This window comes from Macrobrachium rosenbergii, chromosome 48, assembly GCF_040412425.1.
Source record: "Macrobrachium rosenbergii isolate ZJJX-2024 chromosome 48, ASM4041242v1, whole genome shotgun sequence".
NCBI classification, from domain to species: domain Eukaryota; kingdom Metazoa; phylum Arthropoda; class Malacostraca; order Decapoda; family Palaemonidae; genus Macrobrachium; species Macrobrachium rosenbergii.
The window spans coordinates 61,075,955-61,094,511 of NC_089788.1; the positions used below are offsets into that span (position 1 = coordinate 61,075,955).

The 18,557-nt window shown below is 38.2% G+C and overlaps 1 long non-coding RNA gene across 2 annotated transcripts in view; it reads right to left on the reverse strand.

The window, feature by feature from the left end:
• The window catches only part of LOC136831451 (uncharacterized), a 132,277-nt gene that overhangs the window by 46,078 nt on the left and 67,642 nt on the right, over window positions 1–18,557 (reverse strand). For both annotated transcript variants that reach the window (XR_010850884.1, XR_010850883.1), the window contains exons 7-8: window positions 10,608–10,704; window positions 9,514–10,250 (exon numbers count right to left, since the gene is read on the reverse strand). This is a non-coding gene — a long non-coding RNA (uncharacterized lncRNA). The remainder of the gene's footprint in view (window positions 1–9,513; window positions 10,251–10,607; window positions 10,705–18,557) is intronic.

An 18,557-nucleotide genomic window follows, 5' to 3' on the forward strand; every position in this document is an offset into this window, starting at 1 on the left:
CAAGATAAGTATTCATTGAGGATTTATTGATTTCGATTTGTTTCATTAACGAAACATTATCATTTGGTTGTGATGCTGTGCTCCTCATAAGGTTCCATAACGACGAATCCGTTGCAGAAATTGTCCAGTCCTTTAATGGTGCAAACTATTAATAGGCCTATACTTATGATCTGCTTTTAAAAGAAATCGGGTTGATTCTGTATACTAAGTTCTAAAACGTCAGGTTTTATTACCTGTTCTACATCAAGTCCTTTAATAGCCCTTCAAACAGAGTGAAATATATGGAATTTGCCTCTGCACACATCACACCAACACGACATATTCAGTCCCCTTGGTTGTTCGATAATCAGATTGGGGTTGCAGCATGGTCACCGTTTACAGCAGCATACGCAAATAATTGAGGTGAACTAACTTATTTTAATGTAAGAGAGACACAAAGTGTTACCTGGCATCTTTAGCAGAGGCGTGTGAAGGCAATAATAGTTTTCCTTGTCATGATGAAAACGAAAGTTTAGGGAAGCCCCTCTGAAACTACCAACGACATCGGTTAAAATAACATTACTGACTGTCTGAAATTAGTGAAATATCACCGTTCAACCTCCAGTACGTGACGTCATCAAAAAACAAAACACCGATTTCTGCTTTCTTTATCTTGAGTGTCTCGTCTTTGAGTTCGTGATTATAATCAGCCACAGGAAATTATGTTTGAATTTAAAAACAGTGTCAAGCTGATGTTCCTGTCTTCTGAACATCCGTTCCATTTTTTAATATCATAGCCTACTCCATCGTCTATATAACATTATATATATATATATATATATATATATATATATATATATATATATATATATATATATATATATATATATATTTTAACCCTTTGTTGGCCGAACCGGTTGGAGCTTTGAACTGCGTCATTTCGATGGGCGGAGTTCAATTCCGCGTCCGGCTGATGAAGAGTTAGTTAGGAATTTATTTCTGGTGATAGAAATCCATTCCTCGCTATAATGTGTTTCGGATTCCAATAAGCTGTAGGTCCCGTTGCTAAGTAACCAATTGGTTCTTAGCCACGTAAAATAAGTCTAATCCTTCAGGCCAGCCCTAGGAGCTGTTAATCAGCTCAGTGGTCTGGTAAAAAACTAAGGTATACTTCGAACCAGTACATCAACCGAATCACAAATTCAGTCTAATCGAACCCAATTCACACACACACACACACGCTCAATCTTTCGCTCACAGTTTATACTCGTGAAACCATTAGTAGACCTATGTTTCAATTCAGGTAGGCGCTGTTGTACTATAATTGCCGAATTGACCATTCAACTTGTTGATTTCCTGATTTCCTCAAATATTAAGATACTCTTCATTTCAAAGCCTGGAATCCGAATGAAGAACAAATGAAGAGATCCTAACTCCCGTTGTGGCATTCGAACCCAAACACGAAGGGTTGGCTCAAGGATACGTTAAACCACTTGGTCTTTGCAGTAACCAGCGTATTTAAAATTGCGAGAAAATCGAGAAGTGTTGGAGTTATTGTGGCCATTTCATGTAGCCACAATAAAGAATGTATTCCATTATGCAGTCTCATGAGCACATCAGGTTGGAAAAATCGGAGATGACAATTGAAGGTCTGGGTTCAAATTCTCAATCTACCAAACAAGACAATACTTTTCCCCTAGACTCTTCTTTAGGCGAGAAGGTCTAATGCAGAAGAAATTCCGTATTTATGAAGACAGAAAAATCCCAAATTAGGAAAAAAATAAATTTGTAACGAGAGAGAGAAAGAGAGAGAGAGAGAGAGAGAGAGAGAGAGAGAGAGAGAGGAGAGAGAGAGAGAGAGAGAGAGCTTTTACAAACATCCCATAAAGAGGGTCGAACGATTCCTCTATCACAGAACCCTGACGGAAAAGCCCTTAGCCCCTCTCAGGGGCGTTCCTAGACATTTTTGGGCCCGGGGCCACAGTCCCATTTGGGGCCCCTCTTATTGGGGGAGGCGAGCGAAGCGATCCAAAGCAGCTGGGGGTTCGGGGAGGGGGATTTTTAAAATATGAGCAATTGTAGGATCATTTTAAAGGCACTTGTAAATGCAAATGTCAGAAATTTAGCTTGTCCTGTCATAGCAGCAATGGTTAAATTTCGCATTTTGGCACCCCCCCCTCACTTTGGGGCCCGGGGTGCGATTTCAAACAGCCGCCCCCCCCCCGCCCCCCCCCGCCTCAGGAACGCCACTGGCCCCTCTCCTCCAGACAACAGCTAGTCAGCCGGGGATTTCTGCTGCAGGATCTCGACTCAAAGTGCTTCTTTGGTAGAGCGTGTAATAAATAATTAGTGTTTGAGGAAATGATACAGCTATGCCTTTTATTTTTCTTCTCATCTGGCTTTTAACATTTTGCATTTGATGGAAAGGAAAAAATGTTTGGTGTTTTTATAAAATTAATTTTTCCTTATACAATTACTACTAGGTTGTCATTTGACGCAATATATCATTACAGCATCCTATTTTGTTTTATTGATATTAGTACTATGGCAGCTCTGATTGAATTTGTTTATTTTTGTTGTCTCATCATCGTAACGATGGTTACCCTCTCTTACTTATAATTAAACCCCCAAAGTAAAAGCAACTTTAATTTTTTTATCTATGCCAGTCTGTACGAAGCAAATGACAGTTGTGAGAATTAACCATGTGACAAACAATCTTTCCTAACCACCTAATCTGTTGTTTTTACTCGCATTTTTGCAAATACGAGGAAAACCTCGCATTTGCACTATGAAATAACTTTGACGAAGGTGGAAAGTAAGAGTTGACCATAGTCTTTATCCGTGCAAGTATGGAAGCATCCCTGCCCCTTATAAAACCGTATTTCCACTTTACTTTCATGTACAGAAGACGGTTTCCATGTTTCCATGACTTTAGTTCCCTGTGATAACACATGTATTCTTTGCATTTTAGGGGAAAATACCGCTGATTATCATTGGAACCTCTAGTCTCCAAAACTGTATGGCATTTCAATTCGTGTTGACACGTCGTAAGCTCAGTTAATTCCCAAAATGAAACTGTACTATAAATTATACTTCACTTGACCCGGTCGACCATTACCCGAGTGAAGCTAGTTCCTGTAATAGGTGTCTAGGGAGGGATGAATGTGGTCACGTTCGTTAGGGATATTGTGGCCGGAAGCTGTTTATATTTCAGCTGTCAAAGTCAACCTATTTCATCTACGTTTAATCTATTCAATTAATTTATTTTCGTTGGTACACCACAAGAGCAACAACAACAACATAGATTCTAGCCCCACTGACAATGCAGCTCTGAAGAAAGTCGCAAAGACCTACAGACGAAGACCAAGTAAGACTCTTGCCTCCAAATGCCGTTTTTTTAAATTATATGGGGACATGGGTCACAGCCCTAACGACGATGAGACAACATCGAAGGAGGTTTTAGCTTTTGTTTTATCAAGGTGAACCTAAATAGCTTTTATCCTCTATTATTCCAACACTGATTCTCGTTTCTCTCTTTCACTCGACAACTTAGTGAGGTTTCAGGTTCCACAAGGGAGGGGACGGAGATATCCCATCCCCTTGACATACGAAGCTTCTGGTGATCTTGGCTCTTTGTATTCAATGGTCAGTTACATTCAATACAAAAATTAATTCGTTTTTTATTAGAATAGAACCTAGAATTTAGGCCAAAGGCCAAGCGATTGGATCTATGAGGTTACTCAGTGCTGAAAGGGAAAGGACTCAGCGCTGAAAGGGGAAGGACAGTAAGGAGGGTTGAAAGGAGTAACAAGAAGAAAACCTCGCAATTGCACTAAGAAAACAATTGTCACAGAGGGTGGAAAGCCAGATGAGAGAGTCCTTTGTTTTACTCCAGAAACCTTATGAAGTTTCAAACTCAATAGGCAGTTTCTGGTTCATATATTCTTCTTTGAAGGTGAATAAGCTATTAACAAATATTCCGTTTGATGCTTTTTAACCTCCAACTAATAGATCATTTATTAGTAAACTCTTTCACAGACAATGCACTCATGAGGTTTTCGTTTTGTCTATCACGGTGTTCGAACTAATGTTAAGAGGATTCATTATAATTCTTGATGGTATCCTTGATTTTTTTTTATTTTATTCAAGATATTGACACTTTAATTCAAGTAGTGATTCCAGACGAGACAGCAGCCAACTTCAATTTACTCCAAGACCATCGTTTATTACATAGTTTTTATGTTAAAACCTTGAACGAAGACAGCATAAAGTTTGCCTTACTACTCTTTAGTAGATTGTGACAGCATAAAGTTTGCCTTACTACTCTTTAGTAGATTATTAGTTGAAATTTTGTACGAAGACAGCTTAAAAGCTTGTCTTACTATTTAGAAAATTATTAGTTGAAACTTTATACGAAGACAGCTTAAAGCCTGCCTTATTACTCTTACAAGATTGTTAGCCTTACTACTCTAACAAATATTCACCACCCATTATGTTGTCCGCTAGTTTCAAGTAAATAAAGGCGTTCAGATAGGGCTGGCAGTTTGCCTGTAATGCATGTAGTAGTGTAAATGCAGATCGTTCATTTATGTTATTGTTATTAATCACACACACCTAGGACTCTAACTGCAATTAAGAGAATTAAAGCCAAAACAAATCATTAAGCAATATGCTTTATCCCTTACCAGTAGCAGATTTTTCTATTAATCATAAGTAAATTCGTAAAATTGTAAAGATAAACTGTAATCTGACTTAAGATCACTCAGTTTAAACGAGGATAATTAAATGTGAAGGTCCAGGTCTTAGCTCTCGTCTAGTTTCACTTTTGGTGCACGTTCCAGTGCCAGGTAACTTTCAGCAGCCCCCCAACTGCCTTCTATTCTCCACCCTCAGGTGCAGGTCCAGGTCTTAGCTCAGGTCTAGTTTGGCTTTTGATGGACATTCCAGGGCCAGGGAACTTTCAGCAGCCCACCAACTGCCTTCTATTCTCCAGCATCAGGTGCAGGTCCTGGTCTTAGCTCAGGTCTAGTTTGGCTTTTGGTGCACATTCCAGGGCCAGGATACTTCCAGCATCCCCCCCCCCCAAATGCCTTCTATTCTCCAGCCTCAGGTGTAGGTCCAGGTATTAGCTCAGATCTAGTTTGGCTTTTGATGCCCATTCCAGTGCCAGGGAACTTCCAGCAGCCCCCAACTGCCTTCTATTCTCCAGCCTCACGTGTAGGTCCAGGTATTAGCTCAGGTCTAGTTTGGCTTTTGGTGCACATTCCAGGGCCAGGGAACTTCCAGCATCCCCCCAGCTGCCCTTCTATTCCCCAGCCTTGGTGTAGGTCCAGGTCTTAGCTCTCATCTAGTTTGGCTTTTGGTGCACATTCCAGGGCCAGGGAACTTCCAGCAGCCGCCCAACTGCCTTCTATTCTCCAGCCTCAGGTACAGGTCCAGGTATTAGCTCAGATCTAGTTGGGCTTTTGGTGCACATTCCAGGGCCAGGGAACTTCCAGCAGCTCCCCCATTCTCCAGCCTCAGATGCAAGTCCAGGTATTAGCTCAGGTCTAGTTTGGCTTTTGGTGCACATTCCAGGGCCAGGGAACTTCCAGCGGGCCAGGAAACTTCCAGCAGCCCACCAACTGCCTTCTATTCTCCAGCCTCAGGTGCAGGTCCTGGTCTTAGCTCAGGTCTAGTTTGGCTTTTTGTGCACATTCCAGGGCCAGGATACTTTCAGCGGCCCCCAACTGCCTTCTATTCTCCAGCCTCAGGTGTAAAGTCCAGGTCTTAGCTCAGGTCTAGTTTGGCTTTTGATAGACATTCCAGGGCCAGGAGCTTCCAGCAGCAGCCCAACTGCCTTCTATTCTTCAGCATCAGGTGCAGGTCCAGGTCTTAGCTCTCATCTAGTTTGGCTTTTTATGCACGTTTCCAGGGCCAGGAACTTCCAGCAGCCCACCAACTGCCTTCCATTCTCCAGCCTCAGGTGCAGGTCCGGATATTAGCTCAGGTCTAGTTTGGCTTTTGGTGCACATTCCAGGTACAGGGAACTTCCAGCAGCCCCCCAATTGCCTTCTATCCTCCACCCTTAGGTGCAAATCCAGGTTTTAGCTCTCATCTAGTTTGGCTTTTGGTGCACATTCCAGGGCCACGGACCTTCCAGCAGCGTCCCATCTGCCTTCCATTCTCCATCCTCAGGTGCAGGTCCTGGTCTTAGCTCAGGTCTAGTTGGGCTTTTGGTGCACATTCCAGGGCCAGGGAATTTCCAGCATCCCCCCAACTGCCTTCCATTCTCCACCCTAAGGTGCAGGTCCAGGTATTAGCTCAGGTCTAGTTTGGCTTTTGGTGCACATTCCAGAGCCAGGGAACTTTCAGCATCCCCCCAACTGCCTTCCATTCTCCAGCCTCAGGTGCAGGTCCTGGTCTTAGCTCAGGTCTAGTTTGGCTTTTGATGGACATTCCAGGTCCAGGGAACTTCCAGCATCCCCCCAACTGCCTTCTATTCTCCACCCTCAGGTGTAGATGCAGGTCTTAGCTCATGTCTAGTTTGGCTTTTGATGGACATTCTACGGCCAGGGAACTTCTAGCAGCCCACCAACTGCCTTCTATTCTCCAGCATCAGGTGCAGGTCCGGATATTAGCTCAGGTCTAGTTTGGCTTTTGGTGCACATTCCAGGGCCAGGGAACTTTCAGCATCCCCCCAGCTGCCTTCCATTCTCCACCCTAAGGTGCAGGTCCAGGTATTAGCTCAGGTCTAGTTTGGCTTTTGGTGCACATTCCAGAGCCAGGGAACTTTCAGCATCCCCCCAACTGCCTTCTATTCTCCAGCATCAGGTGCAGCTCCAGGTCTTAGCTCTCGTCTAGTTTGGCTTTTGGTGCACATTCCAGGGCCAGGGAATTTCCAGCATCCCCCCAACGGCCTTCCATTCTCCACCCTAAGGTGCAGGTCCAGGTATTAGCTCAGGTCTAGTTTGGCTTTTGGTACACATTCCAGAGCCAGGGAACTTTCAGCATCCCCCCAACTGCCTTCCATTCTCCAGCCTCAGGTGCAGGTCCAGGTACTAGCTCAGGTCTAGTTTGCTTTTGGTGTACATTCCAGGTCCAGGAACTTCCAGCATCCCCAACTGCCTTCTATTCTCCAGCCTCAGGTGTAGGTCCAGGTCTTACCTCTCGTCTAGTTTGGCTTTTGGTACGCATTCCAGGGCCAGGGAACTTCCAGCAGCCCCCCAACTGCCTTCTATTCTCCAGCCTCAGGTGCAGGCCCAGGTCTTAGCTCTCATCTAGTTTGGCCTTTGGTGCACGTTACAGGGCCTGGATACTTCCAGCAGCCCTCCAACTGCCTTCAGTTCTCCATCCTCAGGTGCAGGTCCAGGTCATAACTCAGGTCTAAAGAATAAATGCTTCTCTTATCACTTTTACTCGTAATTCCTTTGTATTTTATCTTATGGATTTCAGGAAATCATGATTAAGCTGTACATTTAATACCGAATCCTGTGAAATGATCAAACTTTCCTATCTTGTGCAAAACGTGAGAAAATGAAGAAATATAAACATATTGCTAGTTTTCTGTGATACAGACGTAAAAATGAGACAGTGAGTGAGCTGCCTACCTCCCGGTACCAGCCAATCAGGATCCGCCAAACAAATGTCTCGTAGGCCCAAGAATCTGCCTGAAGTGAACCAGCTATAGTGCATCCTCGTGTCCCATAGTTCTCTCTCTCTCTCTCTCTCTCTCTGCTGGTAAAGTGTTTTCAATTGCATTCTTACAAATATTTGATGCCAATAATAGGCATGGAGGTTTCTTTAAAAATTAATATGAAGTCTTTTTCTTCTGAATAATAATAATAATAATAATAATAATAATAATAATAATAATAATAATAATAATAATATAATAATAATATACGGCTACAGACACTAGGCCTCATGCCTGTTTACATTTACTATAACCGACGATTTTTTATTTAAATCGTATCTTATAAATAGATTTTACTATAGGTTTTACTTTACGAAATGTGGAGGAAGGAGTGATATCACCTCAACCCCCTACTCCTTTTTGGAACTTTGCAAAATCATCATCATCATCATCATCATCATATTATTATTATTATTATTATTATTATTATTATTATTATTATTATTATTATTATTATTAAAGGAAACTGTACGAATAACACAGTAGTTTCACTATAACATCACACGTCTATTAGCAGTAAAGGCTACAGTTATTCTTGGGAGTGGGCGGGGCCCTCATGGGGTCATGGCGGGGGGCTAGGTTATCACCCTTTTTTACCCCACTGACCCACTTGTACCTATTTCTAGGTCACCATATGACAGCTGGAGAAATAACCCTGTTACAATGAACTGAGTGACTGAATAAGAGTTTTTTGTTTTTTTTTAAATTTCAGTGAAATAGAAGGCTTGTTTGTACGTATGTGTATGTATGTGAATAACTGGAGCCATTTGGCAAATAATACAATACAATTTAAATGGCTTCTTAAGGGTGCCAGAGGCTGTACACTTTAAATACGTGTGTGCGTGTGTGTATGTGTCGTAAGATAAAGAAAATAAACCGTTGCAACTTAGTTGCACAACACAAACACTTTGTGCTTCGTTCTATAATCGTCTTTACAAGCGTGAAATATTGAGTTAAAAAAACAAAGATGGTACTTAATACAAACAAATCAATATAAACAGGGAATTGACTCTAAATTTTATGTTCAAAATTCGCCTGACTTTCTTAGTAGGAAGACTGATTTTTCTTTTTAATTACCAGTCAGTAAACCCTCTCACTCTTGCTGGAAACATTCCCATTAAAATTTAAAAAATATAAATAAATACGTTTAAATGAAAGTTTCTTTTAAAATTGATTTAAAGACATATAACTTTTAATTCAAACTCGAAATGTTATCACAGGCATCATGTTTCTGTTAACTCCACTTTCTACGGTTCCTCATAGTCCAGTCAACACCGTAACATTAAAATTACGAAAATTACAATAAATTCTATCTTTAAAAATTCTTATACCAATAAATAACTATAAAGTATTTTTAAAACGTCCCGAAATAAACGAAAAAAGGCACGAAATGGCGTCCACCCAAAGCTAGGACGACATTACAAAAACCCAGGTCACGTGACTATCATTCTCTCTCGCCTTCTCGGATATTTTCACTGTAATAATGGTCGTGAGTGAAGTGTAGGCCTATTATATATCGTCTGGCAAGGTGAGACTATTAAATCCGTATTGTCTGTATCCCGTTTATATATGAGTTATTCACATTTAATCATCATCGTTGAATTTTGATGATTACCAGTGTTATTCTTCGCTATTAATTTTTTGACGAAATAAGAGTCTAAATAACCCATAGCCTAAGAAGTTCAACCGGCTGGTAGAGTAGGGTAAGGAACAGTAACCTAAATTGTGGTCTTCACGATAAGATGGTTGATTTGAAATTTAAATCGGACGTTATTATAAGTTTTATAATTTTTTTTGATAACAGATATAATTTGGAGAAAACAGGTGTCTTTACTTTGTACCAAAATACCACTGCTTACCATGTTTGTCAATCAAATTTTCAGCGTTCATTCCTGTCAGTAATGCTTCTCTTAGTATCCACTGCTGCATGTGCTGTTTATGAGTTCGGGAAGTTTTCATCATTGTAGGATGTGTTCATATAAATTTTGACACCTAGTCCATGCAGTTGGTTATCGTAAAGAGACATTTCAGCCGTCGTAAGCAACTGTAGCATTTAGCCGAATAATACGCCTATGCTATCCATTTTGAATGATTTTCATCGTACGGCATTGAACGATCAAGGATTTGTTCATTTACAGCAATAAGTGGCATTGAATCGAAAATATCTTGAAGCCACGATTTTAATTTTTTTCACTTGCTACTGCCATTGGCATTGGCTTCATCGAAGAACTTGGGTCGTCTCCGTTTAATACCAACTGTAGCCCTCAGATCTTGTGTGCACCTGATTCAGGCATCTTTGTTCATGCTGCTGATCAGACTTTGGAGCAGATATTTGAAATGACTATGATGTTGGGAAAATATCTGTTCTTTGGAACTATCCTTGATCCAGCAGTTAAGGTGAATATAACTGTAAATTCTGTCATATTATTGTCTGTAGGAAAGAATGTTCAGCATGACAATAAATCTCTATCTGGAAGACAGCTGTGAAAACTTGATAAAAGACGTATTATTTCACATTTTACTGTTGTTAGGCTAGTTCTCCCAAGAACACCATTTAGTTACTTGAGTTCTTCAAGGTTAGGAAGTCCAGCAGAGCCTGCAAGAAGAGGAAATTATTAGTTGTTAATAATAGTTAACTATCAATCCAAGAAACCTTTACAATCTAAGACTGGCAAAATTGCTTTTTCCATTCAGAAATTCTATGCTCCGAATACTGAACACTGACACTAAAAATTTACAGCATTGATTTCTTTACTAAATCCCAAAAGACAAAGCTTTTAATCCATTTTGAATGAAAACTATCTTAGATGCATAAAATTTTATTAGTACCAGGAAAACTAATAACATGATTTATTTATTAATCACTTTTTTTTTGGTACAAGCCCCTCTTGACGTACGGTAGACAAACTCTACCGTACGCCAGAAGAGATCCCCCGCCCCCCAAGTTCCTTACCTCTTCATTTTGAAAGAAAAATGGTTACTAGCGGAGTCCGAAAAGCCGTAAGATATACGTTCCGGTGTGGGTGATGAGGTCAGTCGACTCCAGAAATCTGAAAAAACGATAATTATTTATTGCTTTTACCAGCCGTAAAACATTAAAAATAAACACGACCCATATATACGAGTATATATATATATATATATATATATATATATATATATATATATATATATATATATATATATATATATATATATATATATATATATATATATTTATTTATCCGTAAAATCTTGATGCTTTTTTAAGAAGAAATAATAATTATCTGCAGTTGAGGCCAACCAAGCTGGCGGCTTCCAAAGAATTCCGTCGCAAGTTTCGAGAGAAGAGGGGATAAAACATTTAATGACGATGAGACAATGTTGGAGGCAGAAATAGAAGTTCCAAGGAGGTATTCCATTCCAACTTTTATTAAAGAGGATTCAAATGGCTCTCCTTCTCTCGCTCTCTCTCTCCTTGTATTTGTGTGTCTCTCCCTTTCTTATTGTTCTTTTCTCTCCCTAACTCTCTATCTTTCTCTACCTCTCTCTATCCCTCAGCTCCATTCTAGTTAATAGATTCAGAATCTATTTCACAGACTAGAGAGAGAGAGAGAGAGAAAGAGAGAGAGAGAGAAAAAAAAGAGAGAGAGAGAAACTTTGTTTAAGAAGAGGAATTTTCGTCTCTTTGTTGTTCCTGAGGTTGATTCTGAAAACAATCTGTCCTTCCATCAGCCTTTGTCTTGAGACGAATCATCTGTTTACAAAAAGCATCCTGGTTTCTTGCGATGCCCAGTTTTAAAAGGAAAATGTTTGCGAGTAAAACTAAAGGCAGTGCGTTTTAAGGAATTACAGACTTTGAACTTTCGTACGGTACGAATAAAGCTGTATGTTTTTTACATTTAAATTTAATGCTTTTAAAGATAATAAGGGCGTAAGGACCACCGCTGGAAAGCGCAATCAGCTCAGTGGTACTTGTGGCTGAGCGGTGCAGAGTTTGTCTCATGTTTGCAAGGTTTGAGGATAGGTCCCGATCTACTGCTCCCACCCCACCCCCCCCAACCCCTGCCTTGTCCATCCAGCTGCAAACAGGCATCGAGTCTGCTGAGGTTAAGAAAAATGAAGCGAGGCTAGCAATCTCACATCTAAAGACTGGCTGAGAGACCAAAAAGTTGCACCCTCTGGCGCCGCCCATTTCAAGTAAATTAGGTGTATTTTATATATATATATATATATATATATATATATATATATATATATATATATATATATATATATATATATATATTTATTACAGTACACACACACACACACACACACACACACACACATATTTATATATTTATATATATATATATATATATATATATATATACATATACATATTTATATATATCATCGCCACAGGTGAAAATTAAGAGATTTCCGTAGCCCCTGACCGGTTTTGACTTTTATTTCTAAGCCATTAACGGAGGTCTGATGCATAGTAGAAATTTTATATATTTATATATATATATATATATATATATATATTTTTATTTATATATATTTATATATATTGTGATATTATTTTATACCATGTCTCCGTTCTCTTTATAATTGTCACTTGTATATATTTATTCTTGTAGTTATTTTTCTTACCACTAGGTTTGTAACAACTTGTTTTCCTGTTTTGACCTTTTGTATCCTTGCCTATCTTATCTTTTTGTTACTGTTCGTCATTTAAGTATCTTTGTCGTTCATTTAGTTTACTTTGTTGTAATATTTTGAGGAAGGCAGAGTCGCTCTCAGGCTACCTTAACGACAACATATTCTGTATACACGGTGTAGGATAATCATCTTCCTATTAATGTAAGTCAGTGTGTTTTCTTTTATTTTGTGTTTCGTTGGTATATTTAATTCAGGTGTTTGATTGTTTGTCTGTGTTCGTTCATTGGTTCGTATAATTGTATTGGTTTAACTTATTTTTTGTTTTCTATTAAAGTAAATGTCAATGTAATTGCTTATTTCTATTATTAAATTGTTATATTTTGTGATCTGAGTTTTACACGTTCCTTCATTGATTGATATTTCTTAAATGTTCTTATTATAGCTGTAACAGGCTAGGCTTTAAGGCTTAGTTTATAATAATTGGGATTGACCGGATCTTAAACAAGTAAACACACCTGATTAAACTACCAAAAAGTACTGACAGTTAAGTCACCGTGAATGTTCCAACGTACGATAATTTAAATTTGTATACATTGTGATTATCGAATAGATCTATTACAGTATGTTGCGTGGGTTCTTTTCTCCTATTTATCTTATAGCGATTTCTCTCGACATTTAAGTCATTCCAATTCATGTTTTCGGACATCGCTATTATAGCTGCGTTTTGTATCTAAGTTAATGTAGAAAGTAACCGAGTTCATTTACATTGGTTCGCCTTGTTTCAAATAGTTTTGGGAGAAATATTATTTGAAACTTCGTCTTTATGACATCATGGCATCATATTACCTTGGCGCCGTGTAATAGAGTAGGTTTGGAGTTTGCCTGGCCTGACATTTCCGTATCTACGCTATTCGAAGCATCTAATTATTATTGCTTTTCATATCGCTTCATTCGTACAATTTTGTACCGTCAATTATATTTACTACTTTATCGAAGCATCCAAGTATTTTCATTTTTTTTTTTTTTCTTCGTACCAGTAATTATAATTATTTATTCTTACCGACTTGCATAATGTAAGAATAGTTCAGTATTACATCACGTGATATATATTACGTATTCTGTAATTGTTTATGCTATTGGGAACACTTCTCGTTGACTTTGCTACGTTCTCTTGTGGATTTTCAGTCGCAATGTTTTCAGTAGACGCATTTTTCAGTGACCCTATTTAAAACTCAACACTATAGTTTATGCTAAAAAGAGTGAATTGTTGGCTTTGGCAGATAAGTTTAAAGTAACTGCTAGTTCAGAGACAGGAAAAATGACATAAAAATGCCATTTAGAATATATTATAGAGGAGGAAATTGTAGAAGAACGCGAGGCTAGGGAATTCCTGAGTGCTAAGAAAGAAAGCTCAGACGTTGAGCTTATTAAGTTAGCCATACAGTTAGAACAAGTAAAGTTAGAAGCAGGAAGACAAAAGTTAGAGGTAGATAATGAGAGAGAAAGACAAAAGTTGGCCATAGATAAAGAAAGGAAAAGGTATGACCTAGAAATGGAGAAAAGCTAGATTAGATCATGAAGCTTAGTCTAACTCAGAATATGGAAATTGAAAGAAGTAGGATTAGTATAGAACAACATAGAAGACTAATGGACCTAGAATCTAATCAACCACTCAAGTTTGACTTGACTAAGAGTTTAAAGTTAGTCCCTGAATTTACAGAAACCGATGTAGATTCCTTTTTATTTATTTTCGAAGATATTGCCACAAATATGAAATGGCCAATAGATCAATGGGTTTGGTTACTTAAATCCAAAGTCCAGGGTAAGGCTGCTATAGTGGTTAGTAATTTGGTAGGGGAAAGAAATTATACAGTAGTTAAGCAAGCTATTTTAGATGCATACATGGTAACTGCCGAGGGTCTTAGACAAAGATTTAGACAATACATTAAATCAAATGCTCAAACTTGGTATGAATTTGCAAATGAAAAACTAAGATTATTTCATAAATGGCTTAAGGCTGCTAATGTTAATAATTTTTTTAACTCATTAACCTGATTGTGACTGAAGAATTCATGAGAAAACTGCCACAAAATATTAGAATGCATATTTTCATTGCTGACCATGAGGAAGAGGATTTAAAGAAATCTTATGTTAGCTGACCATTTTTTCTTGATACACAAAAAACACACCAAGGTACTGAGATGTTTTTAAAAAGCAAGGCAAAGCAACGGGGTTCAGTGGTGAGAAAGAGGTGTTAAATTTATTGTTCATATTGTAAACAACAAGGTCATGACATAAATGAATGTAAAAACAACCTGTAAGAAATCTAAGTTTTTGGCTCTCAGCTGTCCTACCGAGGTTGGTAAATATAAAGACAGTAAATTTAGCGTAAAAGGTAAAGGAACTATGCATTGTAGTACGCCTGAAAGTGATGCCTTGTTTGCTAATTATATTTCAGAGGGTACAGTAACAATTCCCCAATGATACTCCTGTTAAAGTAAGAATCTTACGTGATACTGGGTCAACCCAAAGCATGATTTTACATAGCGCAGTGCCTACAATTTCTTTGCTTGATGAAAAGGTACTAGTTAGGGTTTAAGTCACACTAACAGTTTGTCTTTAGCAGAGCTCAATTTAAACTGTGAATATGTATCTGGTAAAGTAAAGATTGCTGTTATCAACACACCATTCCCTGTACATGATGTTCAAGTATTACTTGGGAATGATTTAGCTGGTCAACTAACTTTACCTAACCTTATTTTGTATAATCAGCCACTGGATAATAACTCTAATGACTTGGATATCTTTGAACATGTAATTAAAGAAAATAATTTCATTAGTGACTTAGGTGAAAATGACATTGAGGAAGTAGAGACCGATCAATGTGACCAGACTGAGAATTTTGTTGGTGTCGTAACTAGGGCAAAAGCCAAACAAGCTGTGAATGAAGATGTCCCAGATATAGTAAAGACAAACATTCCCTGTACTAATTCTGATTTGATAAACTTACAACGAGCAGATGCGACTTTAACTAATGCACTTAAACAAGCTTCCACTAAGGAAGGTAAGGTACCTGGCTATTACTTTGATAAAGGAGTCCTGTTTAGGCTGTACCAACCTAGAAAGCTGTCATCTAATGATACCTGGGCTAATAAAGAACAACTTGTAGTACCATTAACTTTACGTAAGAATATTTTGAGTGTTGCTCATCAAGCAGATTCCCATTTAGGAGTGTCAAAGACTTACAACCGTATAGCTAATGATTTCTTTTGGCCAGGTATGAAACATGATGTAATTGAATTTGTTAAAGAGTGTCATGTCTGTCAAGTAGTTGGAAAACCTAACGAGGTAATTCCAAAAGCACCCCTCATACCAATTGTAATACCACACGAACCTTTCAGTAAAGTCATAATTGATTGTGTAGGCCCATTGCCAAAAACTAAAAAAGGTAATCAATATATTTTGACTATACTTTGTCCAACCACTAGATACCCTATTGCAATTCCCCTTGGTAACATTTGTGCTAGAAATATTGTGAAACACCTCCTTAAAGTTTTCACCACTTATGGATTCCCTGAAAGAAATACAGAGCGATCGGGGTACTAATTTCACAAGTGACCTTTTCAATGAAATTTTTTAAAGGAATTTAATGTAAAACATACTCTTGCATCACCATATCACCCACAATCACAAGGTGATCTTGAAAGACACCATCAGACCTTAAAATCATTACTTGAAAATTTTGTATGGAGACTGGAACAGACTGGGATGAGAATTTAGACTTAATATTATTTGTAATTAGAGAAGTCCCTAATGATTCCTTAGGTATGTCACCGTTTGAGATGTTATTTGGACATAAAGTTATACCACTACAAGTACTTTAAAGATAAAATGTTGAACAATGATACCTTAGATAACGTAACTGTATTTACAGTATGTCGATAAATTGAAATGTAATTTTGAGAAAGTCCATAATTTTGCATTTAATAATTTTAACAAGTAGTCAAGATGCGATGAAGGAGTATTTTGATCCAAAAACTAAAGTTCATAAGTTTAAAGAAGGATTTTGTACTTGTGTATATTCCCTACTTTTTAGTTCTCCTCTCCAATATAAATTTTCTGGTCCTTATATAATTCAGAAATGTGTCAATAATAATAATTGTATAATCCGTACTCCAGACAGAAGAAAGTCAACCCAATTAGTTCATGTAAATCTCATCAAGAAATATCATGGTAATCCTCAGTTGCTTTGCATTGTCTATCAGACTCTAATGTATTAGATTCTAAGAAATATAATGCATCAGCACACCAAAGTAAAACTCCATTGCCACATGAGGCAGATTTATATCACTCTAATGATTTTGTTTTATTGACAGACTTGATAACCAGGAAATATTGCAGAATATTCTAGTATATTTACAGCATCTACCCCGAAAGCAGAGGAGCCAGCTAGCAGAATTATTCCACAAATACAAGAGTATATGTGGGGATGTGCCTCAACGTTGCAGCGATGCTGAACACGACATTGAATTACAGCCGGGTACACGACCAATTCGTCAACACTATTACAGGACCAGCCTGGAAAAGCAGCAACGGATGAAGGAGGAAGTATCGTATTTACTGAAGAATGGACTGGCAACTAGAAGCACATCAGCTTAATTAATTTCACCATGTCTTTTAGTTCCAAAACCAAACGGTAAAGTAAGGTTATGCACTGACTTTCAAATAAACAATGTTACTATCAAAGATAGCTATCCATTACCAAGGATTGATGACATTTTAGATGCCATTGGTAATGCCAAATATTTATCACAGATCGATCTATTGCGTGGATATTATCAGATTCCACTTTACAGATAGAGCAAAGCAAATATCTGCCTTCATAACCCCCTTGGATTATTCCACTATGAGAGGCTTCCATTTGGTTTAACCAATGCTCCCGGCACCTTCCAGCGCTTGGTGAATAGTGTAATTCAGGATCTTGATGGTACATATGTGTACATCGACGATATTGTTGTGACATCTGACACCTTGGATGGGCACATCCATCGACTAAAAGCATTGTTTGGTCGTCTTCAGAGTCTGGACTTACTTATTCACCTAGGAAAATCTTCATTTGGTAAAGGGAAGGTTAGGTATTTAGGTCACATCATAGGTAGCGGAGAAATTGTTAAAAGATGAAAATATCACTGCTATTGTTGAGTTCCCTGTCCCAAGAAATAGGAAAAGTCTTTTAAGATTTCTAGGCATGACCTCCTATTACAGGAAATTCTGTAAAAATTATAGTATAGTAGCCACTCCTTTGATTGACCTTTACCAGCCCCAAAATAAATTTGTATGGTCTTCTAATTGTCAACAAGCTTTACGATCAACTAAAGAATATACTTTGCTCTAATCCTGTCCTTGTTGCTCCTGATCTTGCTCAACCTTTTATCATACAGATTGACGCCTGTGATACTGGCATTGGTATTGTCTTGATGCAGAAGAGCGGTGACACACAGATGTTGCATCCTGTTAGCTACTATTCCTGCAAACTCAAAAACACCAACGTTCCTATGCGACCGTAGAAAAGGAGCTGCTGGCAATCATCCTAACCTTGCAGAAATATGAAATATATTTCTCATCCAACATCCCGATCACCATCTTTACGGACCATAACCCACTAACCTTTCTCGGACGAGCGAGGTTAACAAATCAACGTATTTTCAGATGGTCTTTGTTTCTGCAAAACTTTTGACCTAACCATCCACTACATCAAAGGAACTAAGAACTGCATTTATTTTATGCCCTGTCTCGTACCCACATGGACTCTGATAGTCTTCTGGAATACTTTCATGATCCTTATAATGTCCTGATAGGCCATTTCTTCAACGGGGAGGAGTGTGATATTATGTATACCATGTCTCCGTTCTCTGTAATTGTCACTTGTATATATTTATTCTTGTAGTGGTACTCCTTCTTACCACTAGGTTTGTAACGCTTGTTTTTCCTGTTTTGACCTTTGTATCCCTTGCCTATCTTATCTTTTCGTTACTGTTCGTCATTTAAAGTATCTTTGTCGTTCATTTAGTTTACTTTGGCTTGTAATATTTTGAGGAAGGCAGAGTCGCTCTCAGGCTACCTTAACGACAACATATTCTGTATACACGGTGTAGGATAATCATCTTCCTATTAATGTAAGTCAGTGTGTTTCTTTTATTTTGTGTTTCGTTGGTATATTTAATTCAGGTGTTTGATTGTTTGTCTGTGTTCGTTCATTGGTTCGTGGTATAAT